A 27125-nucleotide genomic window follows, 5' to 3' on the forward strand; every position below is an offset into this window, starting at 1 on the left:
TAAAGATGGTAAAGACATACCTCGAGGTCGGATGGCTGCGGTGAACACACACTGTTTCAAAGAGAAGCCGAGAAGCCAAGCTCAAAGCTGCTGCGGGACGACGAATAATCCACTGATGTATTTGGTAAGATATATATCACAATTTCCCCATCCAAAAACATACTGGTTGACGTAGAGAAAACATGTTCGCTGCTTCACAACAAACAAAGAAACACCGGCTGTGTCTCGGTGCTGAAGACGGCTGCAATCCACGGCTTTCCACAAACAGCTTTCTTCTTTATAGTCTCCATTATTAAATGAAAAAATTGCAAAAGATTCAGCAACACAGATGTCCAAAATACTGTGTAATTACGCCATGAACAAAGACAACTTTTAGCCGTGTTTGGTGCAGCGCTAGTATTTCTTAACAGTCCGTGACGTCAGGCATATGCGTCATCATTCCGTGACGTTTTCAACAAGAAACTCGCGGGAAGCTTAAAATTGCAATTTATTAAACTAAACAGGCTGTATCGGCATGTGTTGCAATGTTAATATTTCATCATTGATATATAAACTATCAGACAGCGTGGTCGGTAGTAGTGGCTTTCAGTAGGCCTTTAAGCTTTACATCAAGCAAGAAGAGGAAATAATTCCATCTGAAAAGCTTCAGAATTTGGTCTCCTCCGTTACCAAATGTTTACTCAGTGTTGTTAAAAGGAAAGGCCATGTAACACAGTGGTAAAAATTGTGTGTTTGATGGAGGAGGAGCAGGAGATACTGTAGAAGTCCACTCTTGAAGGGGAATGCTGTACATTATTATTTCATTACTTCTTAAGACTAAAGTTGTTTGTGGTCCATTCTTTTGTTTTTGATACAATATTGTGTTTTCCTAGAAAAAATGGTGGTGTGTTAGGATCCCAGAGTACTAGTTATATAATTACGAGCATTTTGGGTTCCAAGCGCCGCCACAGAACATTAAAAATTGTATGTCTAGGCACACTGCCTGAGTTACTGTAAGAGACCACCGGGATTGCTAACGTCAATGTCGCCCCAGAAACAATATGTTTTAGTATCCACTGTTATTCAACTTTGGTTTTGTATATTTTTGCACATGTAAATATTGCACACATGAATTGATACAACAGAACCTTCACGTCTCCCTGCAATATGGCTAAGCGGCGTTATCTTATTATTTACTACACCAAAACAGGTGCTGACATTCCATCATCCCTGCTGCCTTCTACATCACGTTTCCCTTCTCACTCCCTCTCCATTTTAATTGTAGATATAAAAAAATGGCCAAATGTTGCCTCCTTTGATGGAAAGGGGCATTCCTGGCATCTCTTAGATGTTGGTGCAGCTTTGTGGTAACCCAACCTCGGTTGAAAGCATTTTCCCAGGAAAAAGGGGCAATGGACGAGGCTGCGGGGACACCTGCAGCTCTGGGGCAGCAGTGACTACAGATGCCTCCCAGACTACACTCAACACCAAGACACACACACACACGCACATGCACACACACACACACACACACACACACACACACACACACACACACACACACACACACACACACACACACACACACACACGCGCACACGCGCACACACACGCACACACACGCACACACACGCACACACACGCACACACACGCACACACACGCACACACACGCACACACACGCACACACGCACACACGCACGCACACACAAGCGAATGTTGGCCAAGCCTTCACGTCCACACAAGGTATGGTATTCCACTCTCTGGTCCATGATGTGCTGGCCGATGAGTGGTGAAAATAAGAACAGCTGCTGCCATTAAAACCCAGTTTTGGTCCCAGGCATTCAAATAAGCTGTAATTGGCCAAATGATGCCTGCCAATGACACAGAAAAGAGTACCAGATCATACTGTGGGCGATTGCTTTGTTGACGAACTGGTGAAAACAGGACCCAAATTATGTACAAAATAAACAGGATGTGTCATTTTTGTGTTACCTTATTAGTGACCCAGAAGCTGACCAGTTGAGCAGAAGACTTGAGGAAATATGTAAATTAATTCTTATTGGTTGCAAGATCAACAGGGATTTATATTGGCTTAGGAACATATTGTCTAAAACAGGTCCTGAACATTAGATAATGCCACACATTCAGTGGGCCATTATAAATGCATTCTGACCATATTATTAGATCAGTCATACTGGAAATACGCAAACATTGGAAAGAGATGTGTCTTATGCAAGACAAAAACACATAATTGGTTCTTATCTAGTTTGCACTTCGTGTTATTGTTATTATTATTATTATTCAATCAATCAATCAATGTTTACTTATGTAGCCCTAAATCACTAGTGTCTCAAAGGGCTGCACAAACCACAACACAAACCACTACGACATCCTCGGTAGGCCCACATAAGGGCAAGGAAAACTCACACCCAGTGGGACGTCGGTGACAATGATGACCCAGTGGGTCGTCGGTGATAATGATGACTGTGAGAACCTTGGAGAGGACGAAAGCAATGGATGTCGAGCGGGTCTAACATGATACTGTGAAAGTTCAATCCATTATGGATCCACACAGTCGCGAGATGCCAGTCCAAAGCGGATCCGACAAAGCAGCGAGAGTCCCGTTCACAGCGGAGCCAGCAGGAAACCATCCCAAGCGGAGGCGGATCAGCAGCGCAGAGATGTCCCCAGCCGATACACAGGCAAGCAGTACATGGCCACCGGATCGGACCGGACCCCCTCCACAAGGGAGAGTGGGACATAGGAGAAAAAAGAAAAGAAACGGCAGATCAACTGGTCTAAAAAGGGAGTCTATTTAAAGGCTAGAGTATACTAATGAGTTTTAAGGTGAGACTTAAATGCTTCTACTGAGATGGCATCTCGAACTGTTACCGGGAGGGCATTCCAGAGTACTGGAGCCCGAAATGAAAACGCTCTATAGCCCGCAGACTTTTTTTGGGCTTTGGGAATCACTAATAAGCTGGCTTGCACTTTGTCTGTATTATTACTATTGTCATTATTATCGACTCCTCTTTGCCTCATTCTTTTTATTTTCCTTTTTTATTTATGTTAGATCTGTGCTGTTGTTTTTGGGAACAAATGTTGTAAATTAGCTTTGGCTACAAACACTATAATGCATACATTAGCTGACTGTTTCAGATATATATGTTTCTGTATCAGTCCCTTTTTCATATAAACCACAAAAAAGAAAGAATGACATACGCTTATTTTTTTTATGCATTCAAAATTGTAAATACGTAGCTAAATAGCAATTGAGTGGACAGATTGAGGGCCCTCTATTGCGCCCATTATACCCTCTAAAAAACATTTAGAAACCACCAACCATACTCCATTTAAGTGTCGTGACCTGAATATTACCCAAATATGAGTGATATTGGTATTATAAGAGCTAACGCAGACAGACTATTTTAGTGGTTAATTGACAGTAGTTAATTAATGCTAATTTATGCTGCTATTGTTGACATACAAAAAGCCAGCGGCTGCTTTTGCTTCATCTCAAACTTGCTTAAAGTACATTTGAGAATATTATTCATGCATCTCTCACCTGGTAGTAGACAAATGTGGTCCTGGACCGACAGGCTAGTCGACTTTCACAACCCTAGTTTCTGCAACTTTTTTTAACGACTCGTGAGGATTGTGATTTAATCTTCATCTAAACGGAATTATGTTGGCATCCCAGCGCAAGTGGAAATATTACAGTAAGTGTTTTATTATTATTATTATTTTATTGATGATATAGTGTTTCAATAAAACTGCATCCATTCAGCAGTCGGCTTTTTAAACTCCTTGTGTTCGGATTAAAAAATATAAGGTTCCGGATCATGGTTTTCCCCAAAATTATACTTGTTGGCTCTCACATAGTCTGCTTGATTTGCATTGTTGTAGATTTGGAACGGATCTGTGCTTGCTACTTTTTACGTCACAGATCATGTGACTGGCTCGCTCGTTAACTCTTAAAATGTCTCTGGAATCTCTGAGATTTATGCTACAGTATTTTGATAATTTCACTTATTCTCTAACATTGGAAGTCTTTTGGCATCATAAATCAGATAAATATGATATCAAGCGATGGTACACAGAAGGGTGTACCATGAATAATAAAGAAACACCAAAAACATACATTGGCAGCAATGGACTAACACTGAGAAATGCTGGGATGAAACAATTTACCAGGTAGATGATGGTAAGTCAAGATGACACAAAAAATCTCTTACAGCCAGTTTAGAAGAGCTGTCCATGTGAGTCTCGGGCGGGAACGTCAGGAGGAAAAAACTGGCGTCTGTCAGCAGTACACCTGCAGCTGATAACGGGTGGAAACAGTCAGACTTGGGTGCGTCCAGTAGCTACGCCCCCAGTCCAGGTGATAGCTACAAAAAGAGGGGAAAATAGACAGGTGAAAATACAGGCGCAGGATGACTGAAAAAAGTGTGGCATAAACAAAGAATGTAACAGACTAAGTTTGTCTTGAAAACAGTATTTGTCCAAAAACGAGTTTTGAAAAAGGATTGTCCTATATTCAGGATAGTACTATAATTAGGTAACAAATAATATAAAAAATGCCTTCGAATGATTTTCTTTCCACACTTTACAAATAATTTGTATAATTTATTTATTTATTTGTATATTTCCAAAAAGTGGTTTTGAAAAGCATGATCTTACATTATCTTGAAACAAAGCATTATTGTTATTATTAATAGTTCGAGGGGATTGATTGATTGATTGAAACTTTTATTAGTATTTTGCACAGTACAGTACATATTCCGTACAACTGACTACTAAATGGTAACACCCGAATACGTTTTTCAACTTGTTTAACTCTGGGTCCACGTTAATCAATTCATGGTAGATGGGGATGCTGAAAAAGGTTCATTATGTTTTCTCATTCATATACTTATCAAATGTTCTTGTAGTCAGACAATATGGAAGACTGTAGATAGCAGTCAAAACATGTTGTATAAAAATTCCATCTAATATTCCGAAAATATTGTCTGACTACAGGAACGTTTGAAAAGTATTAAAAATAGGAGGGATTGTCATATACCCTATGTCATTAATTATACATTTTGTCTCCAAAAACAATCTTCCAAAAATGGTCCTTAAAAAAGGGGGGCCATCTTATATTCAGCGTTGTCCTATATTTCAGTCAATACTTGAATGATTCTTTATTTGTTCGTCTTAAAATAACATTTTTCCAAGATGGGTCTTGAAAAAGGGGTCATATTTTTTTTTTCCGTCTGACAAAAAAGATATTCTCTTTCTTTTTTCCAAAACTGGTCTTAAAAAAGGGGTTGTCTTGTATCCAATATCAGAAATAAATGGTTAATTTTGCCTTTTTAAAATATTTTCCACAAATGGACCTTGATAAAGTTGGGTTGTCCTAAATTTTGGTCATAACACTAAGAGATAAGAGCAAGTAAATTTTGATTTTTTTTTTCTATCTTAAAAAATATTTTTCCATGAGTGGGTTTTGAAAAAGAACGGTCATCCTATATTTCGGTTGATAATGGGATTTTATTTTGACTTAAAAATATTTTCCAAAAATGGACCTTAAAAAGAGGGATCATCCAATTTTTGATCAACAATTAATTTTTTTGTGTTCATTTTTTTTTCCAAGAAAGGGTTTTGAAAATAGGGTTCGTCATATACACTGAACAAAATTGTAAACATAACACTTATGGTTTTCCTCAAATTTTTCACGAGTTGAACTCAAAGATCTAAAACGGTTACTAATTACACAACAGACCTATTTCTCTTAAATATTGTTCACAGATCTGTCTAAAATCTGGGTTAATGAGCATTTCTTCATTCCCAAGATAATGATCCCACCTCACAGGTGTGGCATAGCAAGATGCTGATTAAACAGCATGATTATTTCACAGGTGTGCCTTAGGCTGCCCACAATAAAAGACTACTCTGAAATGTGCGGTTTTATCACACGGCACAATGCCACAGATGTTGCAAGTTTTGAGGGAGCGTGCAGTTGGCATGCTGACTGCAGGAATGTCCAGCAGAGCTTTTGCCCGTGAATTGAATGTTAATTTCTCGACCATTAGTCCTCTCCAAATGTGTTTCAGAGAATTTGGCAGTACATCCAACTGGTTTCACAACCACAGACCACATGTAACAACATCAACCCAGGACCTCCATATCCAAAGGTGCACATCCATGATTGTCTGAGACCAGCCACCCGGACGGCTGCTGCAACAATTGGTTTGCATAACCTAAACATTTTTGCACGAACTGTGAGAAACCCTTTCAGGGAAGCTCATCTGCTTGTTGTCCTCACTTCGGTCTGGACATGACTGCAGTTCGTCATTGTATGGCGTCTGGGACGTTGGAGAGGTATTTTCTTTATGGATGAATACTGTTCAGGGCAGATGGCAGACAGTGTGTGTGGCGTCGTGTGGAAGAGCGCTCTGCAGATGTCAACGTTCTGAATCAAGTGGCCCGTGGTGGGGTGGGGTTATGGTATGGGAATGCGTAAGTTATGGAGAAAGAACGCAAGTGCATTTTATTGATGGCATTTTGAAGGCACAGAGATATCGTGACAAGTTTCTGAGACCCATTGTTGCAAGGATCTGTACACAATTCCTGGAAGCTGAAAACTTCCCAGTTCAGGCCGCAATCAACAACCTGATCAATTGTGTGCGAAGACAATTTGTTGCACTGCATGAGGCAAATGGTTTTTGCACCAGATACTGATTGCTTTTCTGACACATTTCAAAACTGAACATTTCAGAGTGGCCTTTTATTGTGGGCAGCCTTAGGCACAATCAGCTTCTTGATATGCCACACCAGGGACATGGGAAGGATTATTTTGGCACTGACACACATTTAAATACATTTGTGAACAATATTTGAGATGAATTGCTCCTTTGTGCGTATAGTAAACAATGTAGATATTTTAGTTCAACTCATTAAAAATTGGAATAAAAACACAAGCGTTGTGTATGTCCATCCATTTTCTATCGCTTATTCCCTTCTGGGTCGCGGGGGGCGCTGGAGCCTATCCCAGCTACAATTGGGCGGAAGGCGGGGTACACCCTGGACCAGTCCCCCCTATCGCAAAGTTGAGAGCAGAGAGCATCGTGTTGAGTTGGCATATTTGTTTAATATATTTTGATCAATTAAGTTGTTTTCTGTGTTAGAAATGATGTTCCAACAATTTCTATGAATGTTGTAATTCATCCAGGTCTATGTAATTGCAGTCCAGTTGTGATTTTTCCAACAATGGAACTTTGGTAAATGATGATTTTTTTTTTAGTCTTAAAAGATGGAGTGGATACATGTTGAGTCTCTCTCCCGCAGTTGTTTACATCTCCATCCTTTAATACTTCATAAGTTACACCAGTGAGTGATTATACTATTCCTGAGTTGACACCGACAGGAAATGCCAATTAATTTGATGAAACGGAGTGCCAGAGACCCGGCTGCCACTCCTAACTCTTCCAATGGAGCTGACCGCGAGGGTAGAACACTCTCTCGTTGGACTTCAAAGGAATCATTTCGACAGGTGAGGCAAAGATTGATCATATTCACACTACAGTTTCAAACCATTCTCAAAGGATTATCTCACTGGAGGAAAATGCTACCTTGCAAGAGAGCGCCTGCTAGATTTGGAGAAAAAAAGTGCGATGGCAATGGAGAATGAGGCTAAACTGCAGGCTAAAGTTAGTGACCTCGAATCCCGAGTCGGTGGAAGAATATCGGCGTGGTCAGCAAGGGGTTTTTGGCGAGGATTTCTTGGAGTGTGACCGATTCCACAAACCATTTGTACAATCTTAAATTTTAAAGGACCCAGAAATTGTAAAGTTTTTCACTTTGTAACCAATTTGTGAACTATCCTTATTGCTCTCTTTTATAATGTGCATCTTGTCTGAAGGGTGCATATGTAAGCATCATCATCATCGTCATTGGCGGTCATTCGAACGAGTATTGTTGCGATCCGCTACTTGGATCACCACATATGTTTTATACTTCCAGTTGTTGTATCACTGTTCTACACTTTTACTTCCTGTTTAGTCAGTCACCATGGTTCCTCATTGATCCCACCTGCTAATCACGGTTTCTGCACACCTGTCACTTTTTGATTACTCACCTATTTAAGCCCGTCCCTTTTCTTCATTCTTTCCTGGACTCTAATTTGCCTTCGAGCAACATTCACGACTGTCTTCTACCCGTATGTATTTTCTCGCTAGCTCTTACGCTAAGCCACTAGATATTACAGCTTTCATGCTGAATGTTTTTTGTTTACTCTTTTGTGTGCTTCGTGCCAAGTATAGTTTTTGTATTGTCTATTCCTAGCTTTCATGCTAGCGCCCTTGGTTTATTTTTGTCTGTTAGCTCCAGTGTTTTTGTTCATAGTCTGTTTTTGTTAAGTGTAATAAATCATTTACACTTACCGTTGCTGTGTTCATGCCGACGCATCCACGAAGGGACCAATTTGGCATCACTATGCCAACCAGTCGTAACAAGTATGACGATCCTCCTGGTAGGGGTGTATGCCTTTGAGGAGGGGTGTATGCCTTTGAGGAGGATGCTTGTGCGTGACTTTGTTTAACGTGGTGCACAGTCACCAAACGATCTTTGACAGAATCAGGTCAGGGTCCAGTGGCATGGAGTCCAAGACGACTGGGGACCCTTTTCTGCTGCAACCGTTTTGGTAGTTCTTAAATCTACTGTCTTACGCCTGCTCCGCCGTTAAAATCTTCACCGTATCCCTGGCTAGGGGGCAGTCAGGTACTAGGCCTTTGCCAAGGGCCACCTGGGGTAACAATAGTAAAGGGGTTAACCTCCTAGTGCCCCAAGACCCCATAGAGGAGCCTCCACTGCTGGATGCACTTTAACATCATGCCCAGGATTGGACATGTGTTTTACCGAGGTGGCTAACTATGATGCGTGCAGTTTATCAAAGCAACAAACAAACAATCGAAAAATCCCCGTTACTGAGGTGGCTAACTATGATGCGTGCAGTTTATCAAAGCAACAAACAAACAATCGGAAAATCCCCGTTACTGAGGTGGCTAACCATGATGCGTGCAGTTTATCAAAGCAACAATCAAACAATCGGAATATTCCCGTCGTATCAATTCCTAGATATGGTCGTAATTATACTGAACGCACTGGGCATAATAAACACAACATTATTAATATTGCTACTACGGATAATTTGATCAACAATTCCCTAAAACAGCCCACTACCTATAATATAGGTTTTTTAAACATAAGATCATTGTCTCCCAAAACGTTGTTAGTTAATGATATTATCAGAGACAACAATCTTAACGTCATCGGTCTCAGTGAAACCTGGCTTAAACCAAATGACTTTTTTGCGCTAAATGAGGCATGTCCTCCTAACTTTACACATGCGCATATTGCCCGTCCGCTTAAAAGGGGTGGGGGGGTCGCACTAATATACAACGAAAACTTTAACCTTAGTCCTAACATAAATAATAAATATAAATCGTTTGAGGTGCTTACTATGAGGTCTGTCACACCGCTGCCTCTACACCTGGCTGTTATCTACCGCCCCCCAGGGCCCTATTCGGACTTTATCAATGAATTCTCAGAGTTCGTTGCTGATCTAGTGACACATGCCGATAATATAATCATAATGGGGGACTTTAATATCCATATGAATACCCCATCGGACCCACCGTGCGTAGCGCTCCAGACTATAATTGATAGCTGTGGTCTCACACAAATAATAAATGAACCCACGCATCGCAACGGTAATACGATAGACCTAGTGCTTGTCAGGGGTATCACCGCTTCCAAAGTTACGATACTCCCGTATACTAAAGTATTGTCCGATCATTACCTTATAAAATTCGAGGTTCAGACGCATGTTCGTCAAACTAATAATAATAATAACTGCTATAGCAGCCGCAACATTAATACGGCCACAACGACAACTCTTGCTGACCTACTGCCCTCGGTAATGGCACCATTCCCAAAATATGTGGGCTCTATTGATAACCTCACTAACAACTTTAACGACGCCCTGCGCGAAACCATTGATAACATAGCACCGCTAAAATTAAAAAAGGCTCCAAAAAAGCGCACCCCGTGGTTTACAGAAGAAACTAGAGCTCAGAAATTATTATGCAGAAAGCTGGAACGCAAATGGCGCACGACTAAACTTGAGGTGCACCATCAAGCATGGAGTGATGGTTTAATAACTTATAAACGCATGCTTACCTTAGCTAAAGCTAATTATTACTCAAATCTCATCCACCGTAATAAAAACGATCCTAAATTTTTGTTTAGTACGGTAGCATTGCTAACCCAACAAGGGACCCCTTCCAGTAGCTCCACCCACTCAGCTGATGACTTTATGCAATTCTTTAGTAAGAAAATTGAAGTCATTAGAAAGGAGATTAAAGACAATGCGTCCCAGCTACAACGGGGTTCTATTAACACTGACACGATTGTATATACGGCGGATACTGCCCTCCAAAATAGTTTCTCTCGTTTTGAGGAAATAACATTAGAGGAATTGTTACAACGTGTAAATGGAATAAAACAAACAACATGTTTACTTGACCCGCTTCCTGGGAAACTGATCAAGGAGCTCTTTGTATTATTAGGTCCATCAGTGCTAAATATTATAAACTTATCACTTTCCTCGGGCACTGTTCCCCTAGCATTCAAAAAAGCGGTTATTCATCCTCTTCTTAAAAGACCTAACCTCGATCCTGACCTCATGGTAAACTACCGACCGGTGTCTCACCTTCCCTTTATTTCAAAAATCCTCGAAAAAATTGTTGCGGAGCAGTTAAATGAACACTTAGCGTCTAACAATCTATGTGAAACCTTTCAATCCGGTTTCAGGGCAAATCACTCGACGGAGACAGCCCTCGCAAAAATGACTAATGATCTATTGCTAACGATGGATTCCGATGCGTCATCTATGTTGCTGCTCCTCGATCTTAGCGCTGCTTTCGATACTGTCGATCATAATATTTTATTAGAACGTATCAAAACACGAATTGGTATGTCAGACTTAGCCCTGTCTTGGTTTAACTCTTATCTTACTGATAGGATGCAGTGTGTCTCCCATAGCAATGTGACCTCGGACTACGTTAAGGTAACGTGTGGAGTTCCCCAGGGTTCGGTCCTTGGCCCTGCACTCTTCAGCATCTACATGCTGCCGCTAGGTGACATCATACGCAAATACGGTGTTAGCTTTCACTGTTATGCTGATGACACCCAACTCTACATGCCCCTAAAGCTGACCAACACGCCGGAATGTAGTCAGCTGGAGGCGTGTCTTAATGAAATTAAACAATGGATGTCCGCTAACTTTTTGCAACTCAACGCCAAAAAAACGGAAATGCTGATTATCGGTCCTGCTAGACACCGAACTCTATTTAATAATACAACTCTAACATTTGACAACCAAACAATTAAACAAGGCGACACGGTAAAGAATCTGGGTATTATCTTCGACCCAACTCTCTCCTTTGAGGCACACATTAAAAGCGTTACTAAAACGGCCTTCTTTCATCTCCGCAACATCGCTAAAATTCGCTCCATTCTGTCCACTAAAGACGCTGAGATCATTATCCATGCGTTTGTTACGTCTCGCCTCGACTACTGTAACGTATTATTTTCGGGTCTCCCCATGTCTAGCATTAAAAGATTACAGTTGGTACAAAATGCGGCTGCTAGACTTTTGACAAGAACAAGAAAGTTTGATCACATTACGCCTGTACTGGCTCACCTGCACTGGCTTCCTGTGCACTTAAGATGTGACTTTAAGGTTTTACTACTTACGTATAAAATACTACACGGTCTAGCTCCATCCTATCTTGCCGATTGTATTGTACCATATGTCCCGGCAAGAAATCTGCGTTCAAAGGACTCCGGCTTATTAGTGATCCCCAAAGCCCAAAAAAAGTCTGTGGGCTGTAGAGCTTTTTCATTTCGGGCTCCAGTACTCTGGAATGCCCTCCCGGTAACAGTTCGAGATGCTACCTCAGTAGAAGCATTTAAGTCTCAATCTTAAAACTCATTTGTATACTCTAGCCTTTAAATAGACTCCCTTTTTAGACCAGTTGATCTGCCGTTTCTTTTCTTTTTCTTCTATGTCCCACTCTCCTTTGTGGAGGGAGTCCGGTCCGATCCGGTGGCCATGTACTGCTCGCCTGTGTATCGGCTGGGGACATCTCTGCGCTGCTGATCAGCCTCCGCTTGGGATGGTTTCCTGCTGGCTCCGCTGTGAACGGGACTCTCGCTGCTGTGTTGGATCCGCTTTGGACTGGACTCTCGCGACTGTGTTGGATCCATTATGGATTGATCTTTCACAGTATCATGTTCTCATATGTTCTCATAGTCATCAGTATCAACAGTATCACAGTATCACGTTCTCATAGTCATTATTGTCACCGATGTCCCACTGGGTGTGAGTTTTCCTTGCCCGAGGATGTCGTAGTGGTTTGTGCAGCCCTTTGAGACACTAGTGATTTAGGGCTATATAAGTAAACATTGATTGATTGATTGATTGATTGATTTGTAAGCACATCTCAACACAATACATTAAATCCGGCAACACCGGTGAACAGTACAGGATTAATCATGCCTTCTCATTTAGAACATGTAAATCCGACCCAAAAGCCCAACTGTCCTTGCCAGTTGAGAGCACTTGTAGCTTACTTGAGTTTTCCATTAGAGTTTGTGGTCAAGTGTAACGCCAAGGAATTTCTTTTCATACACTCATTTCAATCGCTACAGCATTAATCATCAATGTTACCTGTATGTTTATTGTACGGTTACTAAGAAGCTTACATTTACGTTTCTCCTCTATAGTTTGCTCAGTCTGTTCGGGACCACATCTAACAGTTGATGCAAATCTTCCAACTCTTCAAAGTACATTTGTGTCCTCTGCAAAAACAAAAAGTTGTGATATTTTCGATGCTCTGGATATATGATTTGTTACGGTTGAGTCTCATATTTACGCGTGGATAGTTCTCCCGAGATGCAGACGGAAAACTCCGGAGTCAAGGTACAGGTAAAAAAGGATTTAATGTCCATAAATCATGCGGAATACAAACCAAAAGAGTACGAGGGTGCCAATAGCACGACAAGCTAACAGAAAATAAATTAACGACGTAACTTGAAGCAAATAAGGAAACCAGACCGAGTGTGGTAAACAGCGGGAATAAGTAGCTTTCTGATTGGTGCCCAGGATCAGGTGAGCGTCCTGAACACTAATCAGAGGCAGGTGAATCTCCAGTCATGGCAACTAAAACAAAAACACAGGGGTGCTCAAAACAGGAAGTGAGGGGATCAAAAACTAAAAAAAACATGATCCGGGCAGCGGATCATGACAGGGTTTATGTATAAAATAAACTGTTTTGGTCCTAATAATGACCCTTGTTGTACTCCACAGATAATGTTTAATGATCTGACTTGAAGTCAGCCAGGTATACAAATTCCTGTCTCATTTTGATGTAACTTTTTAAACACATTCTCTTTATTTAACTGCACATTTTCCCTGAAATCCTAATCCAACATGCGTATCCAGTCTTCTTGGCCATGCTTCATGCAAGTCATCACTGCCATCTTGATGTCTCTAAATCATCCATCATCCATTTTCTATTGCTTGTCTTGTGTGGGGTTGTTGGAGCCTATCTTAGCTGCATTCAGGCAGAAGGTGGGGTACACCCTGGACAAGTCGCCACCTCATCACAGGGCCAACACAGATAGACAGACAACATTCACACTCACATTCACACACGAGGGCCAATTTAGTGTTGCCAATCAACCTATCCCCAGGTGCATGTTTGTGGAAGTGGGAGGAAGCTGGAGTACCTGGAGGGAACCCACGCAGTCATGGGGGGAACATGCAAACTCCACGCAGACCGTTCCGAGCCTGGGGATCAAACCCAGGACCTTCTTATTGCGAGGCACGTGCACTAACCACTTTTCAACCGTGCAGCCCTATCTAAATGTTACTTTTTCTTTTTCAAAAGGCATGTTATATGTTACAATTGTGCTGTTTTCGGGGGCCAGGCGCCAATTAAATTGATTTCACCTTGTTTCAATGACAGACGTTTTCGAATACAAGCGTTTTGAGTTAAGAGCTCCAACGTAGACTTTGGATTGCAACCTAAAGCAAAAAATCAGCCCAGAAGCGGCTCGTATGTCGAAAGATGTGTATGGTGAAAACACGCAAACTCCACAAAAGATCCCGAACTCAGGATTGAACCCAAGACATTCGTATTTTGTGGCACATGCACTAACCCTTGTTCCACCGTGCTAAATCAGTGATTTTCGAACTGTAGTAGGGCTCGATCTAGTGGTACTTCCAAAAAAAAAAAATCACTTGATGAAGTGATTATTGTTTGATTTTTAATATTTAAACTGTGATTAATTGTACATTGGCCCAAAATTTTAAATATACCGGTACTTGTTAAATCAAACTTTTGCTGTGGGACTTGCGTGGCACAGTGATGCTGGATTTGTTCTTCCAGGTATGCGTCAAACAAGAACACAGCGTAAGGTAAGAAATAAGTATTTATTAAACTAATAAAACAGGCCAGAACAAAAACACTGGTGCTAAGCAGAAAAGGCAAACCAAAGGAGCTAGCATGAGAGCTAGGAATACGAACAGAAAACACTATACTTGGCACAAAGGCACGAATAGGGAAAACAAAAACAACTAGCATGAAAGCTATGGAAAAATAGAGCGTAGCGCGAAAGCTAGTGAGTAATGAATGGAAAGCAGTCGTCATCTGTTGCGTGAAAGCACATTAGGAACCGAGGCCGAACCAACAAAAGGGGCAGGCTTAAATAAGGCTGGTGATTAGCGAAACAGGTGTGCGGAAACCGAGAGTAGCAGGTGGAAACATCATGCCACCATGGTGACAGAGCAAAACAGGAGATAAGGCGGTCAAACTACAAAATGTGATATGAAAAGGAAAAAAGCAGCAATATGGTATGATCCGGGCATCGGATCATAACATCTGCCATGTTTTTAACGAATACTTAGGCCTACTACGCTACTGTATTTTGATGTTGGTCATTATGGTGCCACTTGAAGAACCAAATGTTTGCTAGAATAAAGTTTGGGTCTCCTTAATGACACAACCTTGCTGACATGTCTTGTATATTTGTAATAGAAAATGTAATATCCATCCATCCATCCATTTCTACCGCTTTTCCCTTTCGGGCTGTTATTCAATTTTACATGGTGGCCAGATGACGGATGACACACACTCACACACTCGATCTGCTTATTACACACAAATGCTTCCTCTACAAAAATAAAGTTGCATGCAAATATCAATTTACTTGCTCTTATCTCTTAGTGTTATCAAACCCACACGCACACACCTACACACCTACACACACACACACACACACACACACACGCTACACTACGGTCCGTGCTTGGCTTCTGAGGTCAGCATGAGGCAACGTTCCAATGAGTGAACAATAACTGAAATTGAATACATACTGTAAACCATATCTGATACGAGGGTGGCTGTTTGCTGGGGTGAACGTTGTGGGAGTATTCCCTAAAAACACTGGAGGCCAGGTGAAATTGAGCCTAATTCCCAGGAATGCCGTTTCCGCGTGGACTTGTCGATAAAAAATACAGCTTATTGTGATAGAGAAGTTCAGCCCTCAGGTAGAGTAATGAAAAGAAAACTGGCAGATTTCCCAATGGAGGGGAAAAAGCCTTCCACCTTTCACCTTGCTTACAATGAGCCATATAGATCGGTCCTCTACTGTGTCTTTTGAACTAATTGTGTTTATTCAGTATGCAGCCTGTATGTTTATGCTTATTTATGTGAGGATAGCTTGTTCACAATTTCAAACCGTACAAACATACACTTATTGTATATACAATGTCAGGGAGGGCAAATGACTGAGAGACACAACAGGATATAAAGGCTAACTTTTCAGTACATTTTTGCTGTATTTCGGCCATGAATTTTGTTGTGTTCATCCACAAGAGGGTTTTTTCAAAAATTGTCAATGTCCAATTATTTCACTGGAGTCCAATACACTGACAGTTTATCCATTAAACCTCAAAGCCAAACAGAACATAAACCTCATTCATTTTTAAAGGGTATGAAAAACATTTTTGATTAATTTTTTTTGTGTCTTTTCAGAAATCTCTCAATGAACATAATTTTACCCCCTTGAAGGAAGTTTGATCAAATTATGATTATTATTTGCATAAAACTTGTTATTTTACTCATTTAAACCTGTGAACTTACCTGATCAAAATGCCTTAGAAAGGGGCAAAATAAATTCAAAATAAACAAAGAAGTGCTATCTAAGTTTAGAAAAAACATTTTGGATTATTATTATTTTCTTACAATACGAAGGTCCTGCAGTCGTGGGTTCAAATCCAGGCTCGGGATCTTTCTGTGTGGAGTTTGCATGTTCTCCCCGTGAATGCGTGGGTTCCCTCCGGGTACTCCGGCTTCCTCCCACTTCCAAAGACATGCACCTGGGGATAGGTTGATTGGCAACACTAAATTGGCCCTAGTGTGTGAATGTGAGTGTGAATGTTGTCTGTCTATCTGTGTTGGCCCTGCGATGAGATGGCGACTTGTCCAGGGTGTACCCCGCCTTCCGCCCAATTGTAGCTGAGATAGGCGCCAGCGCCCCCCGCGACCCCGAAAGAGAATAAGCGGTAGGAAATGGATGGATGGATGGATGGATTATTTTCTTATGTCTTTTCTGAAGTCTCTCAGTGAACATAATTTTACTCCCTTGAAGGCAGTTTGATCAAATTATGATTATTATTGGCATAATATTTGTTGTTTCACTCATTTAAACCTGTGCCCTCACCTGATCAAAATGCCTTAGAAAGGGGCAAAATATATACAGAATAAAAAAAGAAGTGCTATCTAGGTTTAGAAAAAACATTTTGGATTATTATTATTTTTTTTCTGTCTTTTCTGAAATCTCTCAGTGGACATCATTTTAACCCCTTGAAGGTAGTTTGATCAAATTATGATTATTATTTGCATAAAACGTATTTCACTCATTTAAACCTGTGACCTCACCTGATCAAAATGCCTTAGAAAAGAGCAAAAAAAAGAAAAGCAAAAAAAGAGAGAAGTGATATCTTGGTTTGGAAAAAAACATTTTGGATTATTATTATTTTTTTTCTGTCTTTTCTGAAATCTCTCAGTGGACATCATTTTAACCCCTTGAAGGTAGTTTGATCAAATTATGATTATTATTTGCATAAAACTTATTTCACTCATTTAAACCTGTGACCTCACCTGATCAAAATGCCTTAGAAGGGGGCAAAAAAAAAGAGAAAAAAAAAGAAGCGATATCTTGGTTTAGAAAAAACATTTTGGATTATTATTTTTTTCTGTCTTTTCTGAAATCTTTCAATCAACAATTTTCACCCCTCAAAGGCAGTTTGATCAAATGATTATTATTTGCATAAAATTTATTAATTCACTCATTTAAACCTTTGACATTACCTGATCAAAATGCCTTCAAATGGGGCAACATTTAAAAAAAAAGAAAAAGAAAAAAAAAGTGATATCTTTGTTTAGAAAAAACAATTTGGATTAGTATCTTTTTTCTGTCTTTTCTGAAATCTTTCAATCAACAATGTTTACCCCCTGAAGGCAGTTTGCTCAAATTATGATTATTGTTTGCCTAAAATGTGTTATTTCACTCATTTAAACTTGTGACGATACCTGATCAAAATGCCTTCAAAAGGGGCAACATTTGAAAAAAAAAGAAAGAAAAAAAAAGTGATATCTTTGTTTAGAATAAGCATTTTGAATTATTATTTTTTCTGTATTTTTTGAAATCTCTATAAACATAATTTGAACCCCTAGAAGGCAGTTTGATCAAATTATGATTATTATTGGCATAGAAATGTGTTATTTCACTCATTTAAACCTGTGACCTTACCTGATCAAAATGCCTTCAAAAGGGGCAAAAGAAGTAATTAAAAAAAAGTGATATATCTTTGTTTGGAAAAAACATTTTGGATTATTACGAAAGGGATAAGCGGTAGAAAATGGATGGATGGATGGATGGATGGATGCATTATATATTTTTTCTGTCTTTTCTGAAATCTAATTATGATTATTTGCATACAATTAGTTATTTCACGCCCTGCGATGAGGAAGCGACTTGTCCATGGTGTAGCCCGCCTTCCGCCAGAAGGCAGCTGAGATTAGGCTCCAGCAACCCCAAAAGGGACAAGCGGTAGAAAATGGATGGATGGATAGTTATTTCATTCATTTAACCTGTGACCTTACCCGATCAAAATGCCTTCAAAAGGGGCACTATAAAAAAAATGTATAAAAAAGTGATATCTTTGTTTAGAAAAAACAATTTGGATTTTATTTTTATTTTTTTTGTCATTTCTGAAATCTCTAAATCAACATAATTTTAACCCCTTGAAGGCAGTTTGATCAAATTATGATTATTATTTGCATAAAATTAGTTATTTCACTCATTTAAAGCGGTAGAAAATGGATAGATGGATGTTTTCACACCCTTTAAAAACTCAAAAGACTTTTATGCCCTGTTTGGCTTTGAAGATAATCAAAGTGAATAATGTAAACTCACTATACAGGTATGTTTTACCGCTTTCATGGAGAGTTTAATTACAGATATAAGTTACAACTGTACACTACTTTATATTAAAAATGGCAACAAGAAGATAGAGAAAAATAAGCTTTTTGACTACGCTGTCGGCACGGACGACAAAGGGGGAAATGCGCAATTTTTCAGGATTTATGCAGATCCCAAATACAAATCAGCAGGTACCATAAAAGGAAGAAAAAATGTTTTTTCATAATAATGCGAAGCAAAAACCCATACAATATATCTTATCTTATACACACCATAGGACAACTTCAATTTTTAATGTGCCAACAATCCACCAAGCGGTGCGGCTTAATAGCTTTCCAAAGTCGTACTTTTTGTAAAATCTTGCACCCTTCCGCCTTTCTTGATTACCTCTTGAGGAACTCTGAGGTAACGTTTCTCCTTTTCGCGATATGATCGGTTCGTACATCCGAAAACTACGCAAGCATGGTAAATAGTTAATGGGTTATACTTCTACCTTTTTTTAGGAACTCAAAGCACTTTGACACTATTCCCACATTCACACACACACACTGATGGCAGGAGCTGCCATGCAAGGCGCTAACCACGACCCATCAGGATCAAGGGTGAAGTGTCTTGCCCAAGACACTGACGTGACTAGGATGGTAGGTGTAGATTGAACCAGGAACCCTCAGATTGCTTGCACAGCCACTCTCCCAACTGCGCCAAGCGCAAGTATAGGGCATTATAAAGCAAAATGGCGTCTGAGGGCCACATAGTAGTTATGACTGCCCTGCTTGTACCAGCAAATCATTTAAGAATTTGCCTCTGCATTTAATTATTGTACATATTTTTTGTGTTTACAGGAAAAACTGGCAACTCAGTTAGCAGAATTTATCTGTAAAGTATATAGTGTTTTTTATTAAACTTTTTTTAGAACATATTACAGTAAATGTAAAAACAGTCCTACTGTTATTCATGAGAAAATTAGTATGCGGAATTTTCTTGTAAAATTGACTCTTTTTTTTATTAAATTTTTTTATTGTATTATTTTTTTTAAAAAACATACAGTGGGGCAAAAAAGTATTTAGTCAGCCAGCGATTGTGCAAGTTGTCCCACTTAAAATGAGGTCTGTAATTTTCATCATAGGTACACTTCAACTGTGAGAGACAATGTGAAAAAAAATCCAAGAACTCACATTGTTGGAATTTTTAAGAATTTATTAGTAAATTATGGTGGAAAATAAATATTTGGTCAACCATTCAAAGCTCTCACTGATGGAAGGAGATTTTGGCTCAAAATCTCACGATACATGGCCCCATTCATTCTTTCCTTAACACGGATCAATCGTCCTGTCCCCTTAGCAGAAAAACAGCCCCAAAGCATGATGTTTCCACCCCCATGCTTCACAGTAGGTTTGGTGTTCTTGGGATGCAACTCAGTATTCTTCTTCCTCCAAACACGACGAGTTCAGTTTATACCAAAATGGATACATGGATGATACAGTAAAAAAACTGTGGTACCTTTTTCTATTTAAGGTAGTATATCATAAAAACAATTGTAAATTTTGTGGTGAAAAACAGGCTGCTCGTTTGCCAGAATTTTACAGTAATAACAATGGCAGAATACTTGTAATTTACAGCAACATGCTATTCCTGACATTTCACAAATCTTTGATTAGGGTTTTTTGTCGTTTGTCCGTGAAAAAAAACAGCGGAGTGCTCCTGTCCTATAAGGTGTGGTATTTATTCTGTGCGTGCAGCAGCGTGGGAGAAAAAGCGAGAAGGTAAAGACGCGCTGGGCAAAGGTGTCAAGACAAATACGCAAAAGGAACGAGTGAGAGGAATCATAGCTGCTGGAGGGAAGCCCAGGAGGAGACGGATGTGAGAAAGCAGCTGTCGTTGACGGCTGAAGGCTTGGCAGACGTGTGGTAAGACCCGCCAAGACTGACTTTTGGCACTGACAGGAAGCCATCACTTGCTGACTAAGGGAAACGCACACATGTGTAATGTTGGATTATCAGCTTAGCTCCAAATGCACATGCCTCATGCTTTACGTCTGCACAGATTCCTGCACATATGATCTATGTACTTCTGCCAAATAAGTATTTTTTTTTTTTACTAGATTGGGATATTTCCTATTATTGCTCCTAATGGAATCAACTTTAGGTACACCTGCACAGATCCAATCAGACACAATATTTAAAATACTAATACTGCAAGTTTTAATCGACAGTCAGGATTTAAAAAGATAAAAACTCCTTATGTAAAGTGTACATTGTTGACAAATTGTCGAAATTAGATAAATAATAGACAGCGGTAAAAAAAGGGAACATTTTTATTTAGCTTTAAAGGCCTACTGAAATTAGACTTTATTTAAACGGGGATAGCAGGTCCATCCGGCATGGCGTAGTGGGTAGAGCGGCCGTGCCGGAAACCTGAGGGTTGCAGGTTCGCTTCCCACCTATTGACATCAAAGTCGCTGCCATTGTGTCCTTGGGCAGGACACTTCACCCTTTGCCCCCTGTGCCGCTCACACCGGTGAATGAATGATGAATGAATGATAGGTGGTGGTCGGAGGGGCCGTAGGCGCAAACTGGCGGCCACGCTTCCGTCAGTCTACCCCAGGGCAGCTGTGGCTACAGATGTAGCTTACCACCACCAATGTGTGAACGAATGATGGGTTCCCACTTCTCTGTGAGCGCTTTGAGTATATAAAAATAGAAAAGCGCGATATAAATCTAATCCATTATTCTTCGTGTCATACTTGATCATTTCGCGATATTGCCATATTTTTGCTGAAAGGATTTAGTAGAGAACATCGACGATAAATTTCGTAACTTTTGCTCGCTAATAAAAAAACCTTGCCTTTACTGGAAGTAGCAGACGATGACGTCACCGGTGTGAGGGCTCCTCACTTCCTCATTGTTTTTTAATGGGAGCCTCCAACAAAAAGAGATACTCGGACCGAGAAAACGAAAATTTCCCCATTAATTTGAGCGAGGATGAAAGAGTCGTGTTCGAGGATATTGATAGCGACGGATTAGGGGAAAAAAAAAATTAAAAAATCTAGTTAAAAAAAAAAAACGCGATTGCATTGGGACGTATTCAGATGTTTTTAGAGACATTTACTAGGATAATTCTGGGAAATCCCTTATCTTTCTATTGTGTTGCTAGTGTTTTAGTGAGTTTAATAGTACCTGATAGTCAGAAGGGTGTGTCCACGAGTGTCTTGAGGCCAATGTCTGATGGAAGTCGACGGCAGCTGTATGGACGGCACAAGCTCAGCTGATATCAGGTAAGCGGCGACTTTTTACCACAATTTTCTCACCGAAAACTGCAGGTTGACATGTGGTCGGGATCCATGTTCGCTTGACCGCTCTGATCCATAGTAAAGTTTCACCTCCGGGAATTTTAAACAAGGAATCACCGTGTGTTTGCGTGGCTAAAGGCTAAAGCTTACCAACTCCATCTTTTTACTTTGACTTCTCCACTATTAATTGAACAAATTGCAAAAGATTCAGCAACCGCATAATTACACAATACGGTGTAATTATGCGGTTAAAGCAGACGACTTTTAGCTGTATTTGTGCGCAGCGCTAATATTTCCTAACAGTCCGTGACGTCACGCGTACACGTCATCATTCCGTGACGTTTTCAACAGGACACTTCGCGGGAAATTTAAAATTGCAATTTAGTAAACTAAAAAGGTCGTATTGGCATGTGTTGCAATGTTAATATTTCATCATTGATATATAAACTATCAGACTGCGTGGTCGGTAGTAGTGGGTTTCAGTAGGCCTTTAAACCTTAAGAAAGAACTACATGTCTTCCAGTCATAACTGAGCTTGTTCCACCTTTTAACTCCTAAAACTGAAATACATTTGTATTTTATATTCGTTCTTACTTTACCCTATTTCCAAAATCAATATCCCCACTTTTGACATGTTTCTGTACATCTATGTCAGTGGTTTTCAAATGGGGGTACGCGTACCCCTGGGGGTACTTGAAGGTATGCCAAGGGGTACATGAGATTTTTTATGTTTTTATTCTAAAAATAGCAACAATTCAAAAATCCTTTATAAATATATTCATTGAATAACACTTCAACAAAATATGAACGTAAGTTCATAAACTGTGAAAAATGCAACAATGCAATATTCAGTGTTGACGGCTAGATTTTTTTGTGGACATGTTCCATAAATATTGATGTTAAAGATTTCTATTTTTGTGAAGAAATGTTTAGAATTAAGTTCATGAATCCAGATGGATCTCTATTACAATCCCCAAAGAGGGCACTTTAAGTTGATGATTACTTCTATGTGTAGAAATCTTTATCTATAATTGAATCACTTGTTTATTTTTCAACAAGTTTTTATTTTTTTTTATATCTTTTTTTCCAAATAGTTCCAGAAAGACCACTGAAAATTAGCAATATTTTGCACTGTCATACAATTTAATAAATCAGAAACTGATGACATAGTGCTGTATTTTACTTCTTTATCTCTTTTTTTCAACCAAAAATGCTTTGCTCTGATTAGGGGGTACTTGAATTAAAAACATTTTCACAGGGGGTACATCGCTAAACAAAGGTTGAGAACCACTGATCTATGTAACCACAAGTTAACATAATTACATTCATTAAAATGTGCTTTGCGGGTTGTATAAAACTTATGAAACAATAGAAGATGAGACGACAATTTTTTAAATATTTAACCTCGTTGACCTTATTTTTTGGTCAAATTATTTTTTTGTCTTTTTTTTTTTAGGTGCTCTGTGTTAACAGGTCGTTGGTGTGTGAGTGAAGGAAAAAAAATGCTTCGAAGTAGTCTGGCGTCACCAGTCTGTCGACGACCATTTTTTTTTTCTAAACTTTTTGCTTTTCATTCTGGCTAATACTGTTTTTGCCTTACTTTTTTTAATATATCATTTGTAGTATATTATTTTTTGTATCACCATATCTAAATGAAATTTATCTCCACAAGTCAACATTTGGTTTCAAATTATCATGCTCAGCTGCAGTTAATATCCGACATCTTTGCGGCAAAGAGCAACATTTGCGCACTTAAGTCGATCAATTACGTCGAGAGTGAAGTGCTGCTGAAAAGTGCTGACCACAGTGCTGATGGCAGCTCAACACCTGCTAATGCCAAGCGGCCTAATACAGCGTTTGATACGTGTCATTTGACGCCGCTGCTCATGCAGCACACCAACAGGCCTGCAGAGACCGTAAATGACTCCAAAGTTGTTGAATGATGAATAAACATGACTAAAAGGAGGTGGAAAAATGCAGCTGGACATTACTAATACTGTACACATGTCATGATGCTATGAGCAAGTTTGGCTTGTTTTGATTTTGATTTATCGGACTGACATCCAGGGAGTTTTAAAGGCCTACTGAAATGAGATGTTCTTATTTTAACGGGGATAGCAGGTCCATTGTATTTGTCATTCTTGATCATTTCGCGATATTGCCATATTTTTGCTGAAAGGATTTAGTAGAGAACATCCACAATAAAGTTCGCAACTTTTGGTCGCTAATAGAAAAGCCCTGCTTTTACCGGAAGTTGCAGACGATGACGTCACCCATTGAGGGCTCCTCACATCCTCACATTGGTTATAATGGGAGCCTCCAACAAAAAGATCTATTCGGACCAAGAAAATGACAATTTCCCCATTAATTTGAGCGAGGATGAAAGATTTGTGTTTGAGGATATTGATAGCGACGGACTAGGAAAAAAAAAAAATAACGCGATTGCTTTGAGACAGATTCAGATGTTTTAAGACACATTTACTGGGATAATTCTGGGAAATCCCTTATCTTTCTATTGCGTTGCTAGTGTTTTAGTGAGTTTAATAGTACCTGATAGTCGGAAATGTTTGTCCATGGGTGTCTTGAGGCCAGTGTCTGATGGAAGTCGACGGCAGCTGTATGGACGGCACAAGCTCAGCTGATCTCTGGTAAGTGGCGACTTTTTACCACAATTTTCTCACCGAAAACTGCTGGTTGACATTTGGTCGGGATCCATGTTCGCTTGACCGCTCTGATCCATAGGAAAGCTTCACCTCCGGGAATTTTAAACAAGGAATCACCGTATGTTTGTGTGGCTAAAGTCTAAAGCTTCTCAACTCAATCTTTCGACTTTGACTTCTCCACTATTAATTGAACAAATTGCAAAAGATTCAACAACACAGATGTCCAAAATACTGTAATTATGCGGTTAAAGCAGACGACTTTTAGCTGTGTGTGTGTGCAGCTATAAGTCTGTGACGTCACGCGTACACGTCATCATTCCGCGACGTTTTCAACAAGAAATTCCCGGGAAATTTTGAATTGCAATTTAGTAAACTAAAAGGGCCGTATTGGCATGTGCTGCAATGTTAATATTTCATCATTGATGTATAAACTATCAGACTGCGTGGTCGGTAGTAGTGGGTTTCAGTAGGCATTTACGCAGAGTTTATTGCGATGCGTTCAAGGCTGTTGGGATTTTGCCTTGCATTGAAACCTTCCATGCAAAAACGTAGATTTATGTGGTTATAGTTATTTAATAATTCAATGTTTGTACACATTTTATTTTCTGTGTATTTATTGGATCACAATGGAAACAAGCCTTTTGGCTTTTTGTGCCATTCATTTGCCTTTTTAAATCATTACATGGATTCAATTCTCTAAGATGTCAATAAACTTCTCAATCAATCAATCAATCAATCAATCAAATCATTTACCGTTTGTGAACGACTCCAGCCGTCACCGTCTAGGTTGCATGGACCATTTAGGTAGGACATCACGTCGAGCAGGTTTGACTCTTATTTTTTCAAATAAGGATTCTGCGTCAAATTCGATCGGGACGTTTTTCAGCGCCTCCTCCTCTGCTGCTCGTCTCGGCTGGCTTTTCGGCTGCCGGTGACGTCGTCTTCCCCGGGAGCTCATTCTTTGCTCGTTCGTGTTGTCGTTTCTGCTCTCCTCTGGACACTCCAACTATCTCTCTCGCTCCTTCCTCCTTCTCCCCTTTTAAACACTGTGAGGAGATAGGCAGATTGAGAACCGGTGTGTGTGTCCCGCACCTGATCTTGATTGTGGCGGCGTCGCTCCAGGCACGCCCCGCCTCTTTGTTCCGCTGCATACTCTGCCTCCTGGCCGCCATCTTGAGTCGGGCCAAAGTGTGTCCCGCCCCGCCGTCGGCTCCGTCTCTCCACACAGTTTTTTCGGACTATAAAGGTGCACTTAAAATCCTTTAAATTTTTCTCAAAAAAAGATAACCCGGTGCGCCTTATGTATGGCATAATTCTGGTTGTGCTTACCGACCTCGAAGCATTTTTATTTGGTACACGGTGTAATGATAAGTGCGACCGGTAGATGGTAGTGACACATAAGAGATACGTGTAGACTGCGATATGACGCCAGTAGACAATACCGAAACTTTTCCATTGAAAATAAAGAATATTACACACGGCACTCAATCTGTTAAAATGTTTTAGTATGACTTTGAAGCTGCGCCGCTTGATGGATTGTTGGCCCATTTTGGCTACCGTAGTCAAACATACTGTACAAGTATTGCTATGGTGTGTGTATAAGGACCGCAAAATGGCACCCATTAGTAGACATTATTTACAGTTTTGTTTCACTATATTATGCAAAAGCAACTTTTCTTACCTTCTGTTAACTGCTGATCTGCATTGTGCGTGTCTGCCTTTGTAGTCCATAGTGGATCAGCTTCGTCTTTTTCTCTATCTTCTTGTTATGGGACATTCATCCTCCGCTGTTGCCTTTTCTAATATAAAAGGAGTGTAAAGTTCTTACTTATATCGGTCAGTAAACTCGCCATGAAAGCGCTAAAACATATTAGTGAGTTTACATTATTCACCCAAAGAACTTTAGTTATTAGAGAGTTCCGGTCAAACGTTTTTTCCAGGGACACCTTGTTGTTTCCGGATGAGGAGATGCTGCTCTGCTATTGATTGAAGTAAAGTCTGAATGTCAAGAAAACAGTTCGCTCCACCTTTTGACACTTCTTCCACTCCCGTCCTTGCACGCTACACCGCCACAACAAAGATGACAGGGAGAAGACACTGTCGAAGGTGAACCACGTAAATAAGACCGCCCACAAAACGGCGCGTCCAGAAGCGACTGTCAGAAAGCGGCTTGAAAATGATCTGTAAAACATATTCTATGCAAAATTTTGACCAAATAACCACCATTGCATGTTATGTAGACCACAAGGAAGTGTTTTACAATTAAAAAAAAACCTAATATGACCACTTTAATGCGCCCTATAATCCGGTGCGCTCAATGGTCCGAAAAACACGGAGAGTACCTTAACTACGGAGTGTCAACAATATACTGTTAGAATGTATTGAGATAAGCAAGTTGTTATGCTTTAAGTTACAAGCAAAATTGTGAGGAATAAGCCCCCCCAGCCATTATTTGCTGTAGCAAGTGTCACAGTGAACCCTGTAATATCCCACCAAAACATCTGGTCTTACTAGCGAGCATTAGTTTATCGCTTGAGATCAACATTACTTTGTTTTTTCAACAATGGGTGAGGAAGGAAGTGGGTGTGAAGGAC

General features: G+C 40.0%; 1 long non-coding RNA gene across 2 annotated transcripts in view; it reads right to left on the reverse strand.

The window, feature by feature from the left end:
* LOC133557104 (uncharacterized) overlaps positions 1 to 27125 on the reverse strand; it is a 68430-nt gene that overhangs the window by 23050 nt on the left and 18255 nt on the right. For both annotated transcript variants that reach the window (XR_009807696.1, XR_009807695.1), the window contains one exon: positions 4218 to 4370. This is a non-coding gene — a long non-coding RNA (uncharacterized LOC133557104). The remainder of the gene's footprint in view (positions 1 to 4217; positions 4371 to 27125) is intronic.

Source organism: Nerophis ophidion, linkage group LG08 (assembly GCF_033978795.1).
Source record: "Nerophis ophidion isolate RoL-2023_Sa linkage group LG08, RoL_Noph_v1.0, whole genome shotgun sequence".
NCBI classification, from domain to species: Eukaryota; Metazoa; Chordata; class Actinopteri; order Syngnathiformes; family Syngnathidae; genus Nerophis; species Nerophis ophidion.